The following is a 6764-nucleotide window of genomic DNA, read 5'->3' on the forward strand; positions in this document are numbered from 1 at the left end:
GAAAAAAAAAAAGAGGGGGGGAGGGAAAAACAGCTTCCAAATTCTTTTGGGTAACAATCTTGAGTTCTGCTAAGTTAAGTGATAAAAATCTGAGTATCTGGGTCATTTTTGGATTGGATAGAACACAAACATTGCTAAACATCTAAGTTTATCTACTTTTGGCTTTTTATTGCAGAGATACTAAAAGTCTTTGGGTCTTTTACTGTAAAGTGACACGTTCCTAGAAATTATGAAGTGTTTAGAATGCTGATATAAAAGACAATTCATAATTGCTTACCTTTTGTCTGTTAATGGTTAAAGGTTCTAATTAACATATATAATTAAAGCTATTGGAAATTAATAAGGAAAACAGCTCTGCATTCAAGGAGAGTGAAAATGTATGTTTTCAGTAAAGAAGGTATAAAGAATGGAAGTATTTTTGTTAGTTCGGTTAAGAAAGATAAATTTGTTCTAATGTACTAGAAGGGAAGAAAGCAGGCATGGGACAAATTCTGAATGCAAAAGAAAGCTGTAGAAGATTTGTGAAGGAGAAATTCAGAAAGGAGTTTTATGCCTGGTCAAGTTAACTAAGATTAAAGTAAATCCAATTAAGTAAATGAGTTTTAATGTTAAAAATAAGCTGGTACAGAAACTAAAATTTGGTTTTCTTTCAAAGGATACTTTTCTTGAACTTTCGGCCTGCTCTAACTCTACCTAAAAGATAAAAATCTATGTTTTGTTAAAATAATTTCCTATACTCAGAAAGAAAGAGGTCTCTTCTAAAATTTTTTGACTGTGTTGTTTGCTCTTGACTGTTTCTGTTGTCACTTTAAATGGATGCCTGAGCATTGTTTCACAGTGAGCGTTGTTTTCTATTTGAACAAGTATTTTAAAAACTTGACATTTTTGACAAGCTTCTCTCTCTCTCTCAAAAAAAAAAAAAAAAAAATTCAAGTCCTAAATAAAGGGTTTCCTTTGACCTGAATGAAGGAGGAGGATTTCTCTGAGGATTTTCAGAGGGCCCCTGGGACTTCACAGAGAAATTTGTGCTCTCTTCCTATAAGGTGGAAGATTCTAAACTAATGAGGCTTATTTGGTCTGTTAAATTACATTGGAAGCATTGTCAGATAAGTGGTGATAATTTTTCTTAGGTGGTATTAGGTGGGTAAGTGCTATTCATATAGCTGTCTAAAATTATATAAGATTCCTAAAATTCTGATCTGTCCTGGTTATCAGTCATAATTCTAGTTATTATCTAGAAGTGTTGTATGTCACAAAAGTAGCCAAGTTTCTTTGTCAATTGCCCTTTTGAGTCTTTCGTCATTTGCAGATAGTTGCTGTTTTACTCTGATGCTTTTTGCTTTTGGAAATATGTCTCATCTTCAGAGGAATTCATGGTAAGGACTCTGACGCTTACTCTGGAATACAGGTTTCTGACAGACTTTCAGATCATAGAACTGAACTGGGTAAGAAATTACAGAAATCTAATGGAGAAACTGATGACCTCATAAAACTGCTAACAAGATTAAGATCAAAAGGACAGATTATACAGGACTGAATGAACTGTGGATGATTATAATTTTTTTTACGACTTTTGTTTGAAATAATGTTTTTGATGAGTTGTTTTGTTTTCCCAGATTTAAGGAAATCTTTTTCTCTTTTCTCTTCTGCTAACTATGCCTTACAGCAATTCAGTGAAATTATAACTTTATGAGCAGAACTGAAACATTTATCTTTTTCTCCCTACCTGATCCCTCCAGAATTTGGAAACTCTTTGTGAGTGAGTATGGTTATTTCGTGGCAATATAGTTATTTGCATAAGTTCAATAAGAATCTGTTCTCCTTATAACAGGACACATTTGTTATCTTACCAAAACTTTGACTGGAATGTCATATTTGAGAGAAACATACAGACTCAGATATGACAATACTGCCTTTGAGGAATAAGGTTGACTTTCTGGAAATAAAGACACTTGGAAATATGGGCCTGGTACCTTGCTTTACAGAGATTCCAGCAATCTTACCTGGTAAGTAAGGAAGCTTGCTTATCTGGCAGGTGCCATGAACCTCGAAATATTTTGGGAAATCTCAAGAAAGGAGAGAAGTTCACCCAAATCTAAGGTATTGCAGGCAAGGCCTGATGGCACAAATCCTTGGTGTGGCTTTCCTGGCCTCGAGAGGTCTTTACAGTTCAATCTGAGATTCCTCATAGAGAATTCCAGCAAAGCAGATTTAAGAGCCTATGTGATCAATTGCTATTCTTGCTGCACTTATGTAAATAACTGGGCCAAGTTTCTTGAAACTAAACTTATTTTGCAAACCAATTAGTCTTAATTTGACTATCTTTGGTAAAAATGAGGGTGATTTTAGAGAGAAGAATTATGTTTCAGTGAAAAACTATAACGCACATTTGTGGATATTAGATCCTAGTTCTGTTAATTGTCTTTGAGGCTTTTTCTACCTGTGAACTGGACTGGATCCTGAATTCTTCTACTGAAATATCTGATTACAAACCTCCAAACTAATGTTTTCAATTTTCACCTTATTTTCATTTGGAATCATTGAGAATTGAACATGCTCTTTGTCCTGAAGCCTTGCAAACTGAAGCTGAACAACTTGATAGAAACTTAAGAGAGATTCCTGTCTGTTGCTGTGTAAGCTGTAAGCCACTGAGAAAGATACCTGAATGCCCGATGACATCATCAGAGATATTTCAAGCTGCAAAAAGACCCTTATTTAAATACTGAAATGTCTTTAATGAGAAGGACTGTCCTTCAAAACAGAATGGCTTTAGATATTCTTACTGCATCCCAAGGTGGTACATATACAATCATTCAGACTGGATGCTGTGCTTTTATACGTGATGAATCTTCCAATGTGTCATCTCTGCTAAAACACATGAAGGAGCAAGTGGATGCCTTATGCGATCCGACACCCAGTCTTGAATTGTTTGGTTTGCTCCCTTCCTGTATCAGTTCCCTTTTCCGATCCGGATTGGAATTCCTATTTCTACTACTTCTTGGAATTCTTGTACTAGTCATAATATTCAAACTAATTGTTGTTTTCTTTACTCACTGTTGTAAGAGTAGCATACAAACTAAAGTAATGATTGCTTGACGGCTTGAGATGGTTGATCTGTCTTATTACTCTGGACAAATTTCTTTTTCTGATAGGGACTACGACTAAGAATTCATTTCAGACCAATCCTTTCAAAATGTTGAGTTATTATCGTTACTGTACTTGTTCTATAATCATATAGAATGTAAATGTGAAGTGTCATAGAAAAGCACATATACAATGTTTGCACAATCTAAAATTAATTGGAAATTACATGATATGTGAAATGCTTCCTCTGTTAATATATATATAACTCTATTCTTATCCACTATTTCCCCCCAGCGTGGACGACTAGGCAAATAAATGAAATAAAAGCCTAGCACCGAGTGACATGATGGACCCAGGGCAGGCAGCAACAACCCTGGCGCTGAGGGACAATATTTTGATCATCAATGCTTTCTATCGAAATATTAGAGATCAAAAGGGGAAAATGATAGATAAAAATGGCAAGTAATAGGATATATTGGAGTACATGAAGAAGCCATTTGGTATAAACCTAATTCGGCCTGACTTTGTTTTTCCAAAAGGGCCTGACTGTGGCCATTGAGCATGCCTTGTATATCTGCTTAGACATTTTGAGATAAAGGTGCAACTTCCCTCCCCCTCCCAACGTTGGCATCTCCTTAAAGATTAAGCATCTTTCTTTAGGCTGGGAACTGATTGCAGCGCTCATCTGTGACCGCCCAGCTCGAGGCAACAGACCTGTCAGCCTGCAGCGTTCACTGAGACAGAGCAGACCTATCTGATGTTTCCATCAGTCGCTGTGCTGACAGAGCAGCCTCGTGACTACTGTAAAAGGGACATTTCAATCATATCTTTGAGGGTATATAACCACCCTGTATACCCCCACTTCTTTGGAGAGCTCTGTTGCTTTGTGGAAAGACTCTCCTGGGTTATAATCCTCAGATTTAAGCTCAGAATAAACTCACCCAAATTTTCATTTATAGATTGGTTATAGATTATTTTCGTCGACACTCACCAGAAAAAAAAAAGGAAAAAAACAAAATGCAGTTTAGCTCTCTTCCTGTTCCCCACCATGGTGCAGGATCAAGGTGAAAGGAGAACCCCACGTGGGAACTCCGCATCAGCAAGCTCTGCCTCAACATCTGTGTGGGCGAGTGGAGACAGACTGACCTGGGCAGCGAAGGTGCTGGAGCAGCTCACTGGCCAGACTCTGGTGTTCTCCAAAGCTAGATACACCAGCAGATCCTTTGGCATCAGGAAAAATGAGAAGATTGGCATCCACTGTGCAGGCCATGGGACAAGGCAGAAGAAATCTTGGAGAAAGGTCTAAAGGTGTGAGTACAAGTTAAGAAGAAATAACTTCTCAGATACCAGAAACTTGGGTTTGGAGATTCAGGAACACATCAATCCGGGGATCAAACATGACCCGAGCACTGGTATCTGTGAGCTGGACTTCTATGTGGTGCTGGGTAGGCCAGGTTTTAGCATTGCAGACAAGAAGTGCAGGACAGCTGCACTGGAGCCAAACACAGAATCAGCAAAGACGAGGCCACGTGCTGGTTCCAGCGGAGGTATGATGGCATCATCCTTCCTGGCAAATAAATTCCCGTTTCTATCCAAATGGCCAATACACCGTTTTCAGTGCAATGTACTTTACTGTTGTGTGTTCTGTGAAAGGAGCCTGGCCATATTCAAGTCCTTGGACCTCAAGTGGCTTAAAAGCTTTGATGGGAATAGCTGGTAACACTCCTGTCATCCTCTGATCAGATGCCAGTGTTTCCCGGCAGACCCAGGCCTGAGCTTCGCAGCATTGCCTGTGCTCACCCCACCCTTGTGGATGGGCTGTGGCACCATAGCCCCGTGGACACTGATCTTAGAGAGGAAGGGATGGTTGGAGCTGGGGTTGGAATTCAGAGCCTTCATTAAAGGTGGGGTGCAGTGGTCCCATGTTCCGGGATGCTCTCCTCTGTTTGGTGAATCCGTTCTTCACAAGAGATTTTTCCAGCGCTGATGTCTGGTGACGGGATCACAGGCTATGGTGCAACGGTCAGGATTGATTTTGTTATAACTCTTCAGACTCGGCGTTCCTTGAAAATGAGAAGACTCTCTAGGTTGTTGAGAGGCAGCATAAATAGAGGTGGTCTTTGAGGCAAACCGCCTGGACTCAATTCCCTGCCCTCCCTTTTACTAGCTGTTACCTTAAGCAAGTTAATCTCTCTGCCTTAGCTTCCTTACTGTATCCTGGAGGCAATGCTAATAGTAATATCTCCTAGAGAGTTAAACGATTCAACGGTTTGCATAATGCTTAGACTTGTTCCAGGCACACGGAACTCAGAAAGGGCTGATTCTGTGTGCTGATATACGAGAAACGTTCCTCTAACCAGTGTGCTTCTCCTATGGTGTGAAAGTGGAATTTTCTTGTCTGTACTTTTCCAGGTCACCGAGGCAGGGACATTCAAAAGCCACCATTTCTCTGTTAGACACAATACTTGGCCAGTGGTTCATAGTTTTCAATCGAGTTTAAATTTTGAGCAAATATTAATTCAGTTCAATAATTTACTCACTTGTGACTGAGTTAAATTGTCCTCAGGTCACTTTTCATTGCTGTTAAATGGTCTCTCATTTTCTGGCTGCCTTTGTAGGTATTTTAAAGCCCAGAGGCTATTTGGTGTGCCTAGTTTTTTATGGAAATGGCTTATTTTGTCTTCCTGATAATAAAGTCTCATCCAATAAAATCAGATCCAGCTGCTTAAAGGGGAGAATCATGAAAAGTGTTACCATGGACTTTTTACTTCTCTTAAAATATCGATGTGCGTTCCCTTCTCAATCTTTCACTGTAGGGCCAGGGCCCTCACTTGTAAACGGAGTGAAAACTTGTGAAGGAAACTGATCCTCGTGCTTCAGTTTCATTTTTATAGGAGGAAACCTCACTTGTTTCAACTTCTGTAATTGCACTAACAGCTGCAACTGGAACAAACATCTTTGAGAACAAAAATAAAACAAAAACATGCACTTTAAAAATGAACAATAATTCATTAATAGAGACAGTTCAAAGATATGAGAAATGACAGCACAGTTGTATGGTAATGGGAATGATTAGTAGGGGGAGAAAACTGAAAATGTGCAGGGCATCCTTGGATGCGCCTCCCGCGGAATGCACCTATTGTACAGATGGAGGACTCTGCCATGAACAGGAAGAGTTCATCATTACACACAGACTTTCATATTTTGGACAATTTCCTTAAAATACAGTCCCAGAAATAAACTACCAGAGTAGAGGGTAGGAACATCTTACAGTTCATGCCACACATAATTAGATACCTGTAAAAAGAAGTATGAGTGTATTTGTGGCTTCAAACTTACCAGAGCTGTACATAAGATCTACCTCAGGTCTCGTTCATCCTGAAGTTACGTACCTGACTGTTCTGCACCACTATGAATGTGCTTGGCACAGGGATTAGAAAATGGGGAAAGATTCTGACTGCAGAAGTATGATCTTCGTAGCAGAGATCTTCCTTCCTTTTGAATCCAGAACAATGGTAGCTGTGGTAACTTGGTCATTCCTCCACCGAGAAGTGGAGTGTATTCTGTCAGCCCCTTAAAACTTGTTTGTGACAATTCTGACAAATAAAAGACAAGTGATGCTATGCAGTTTCCAAAACTAGTTCCTATGAAGCTTTGAAGCTATCGCCGCAGTCCCTTGG

General features: G+C 39.4%; 1 pseudogene; it reads left to right on the plus strand.

Annotated features, from left to right (window-relative positions):
- Nucleotides 1-4132: 4132 nt before the first annotated feature.
- Nucleotides 4133-4662, plus strand: LOC124231594 (60S ribosomal protein L11-like; annotated as a pseudogene).
- The last annotated feature ends 2102 nt before the right edge of the window (nucleotides 4663-6764 follow it).

Source organism: Equus quagga, chromosome 22 (assembly GCF_021613505.1).
Source record: "Equus quagga isolate Etosha38 chromosome 22, UCLA_HA_Equagga_1.0, whole genome shotgun sequence".
Classification (NCBI taxonomy): domain Eukaryota; kingdom Metazoa; phylum Chordata; class Mammalia; order Perissodactyla; family Equidae; genus Equus; species Equus quagga.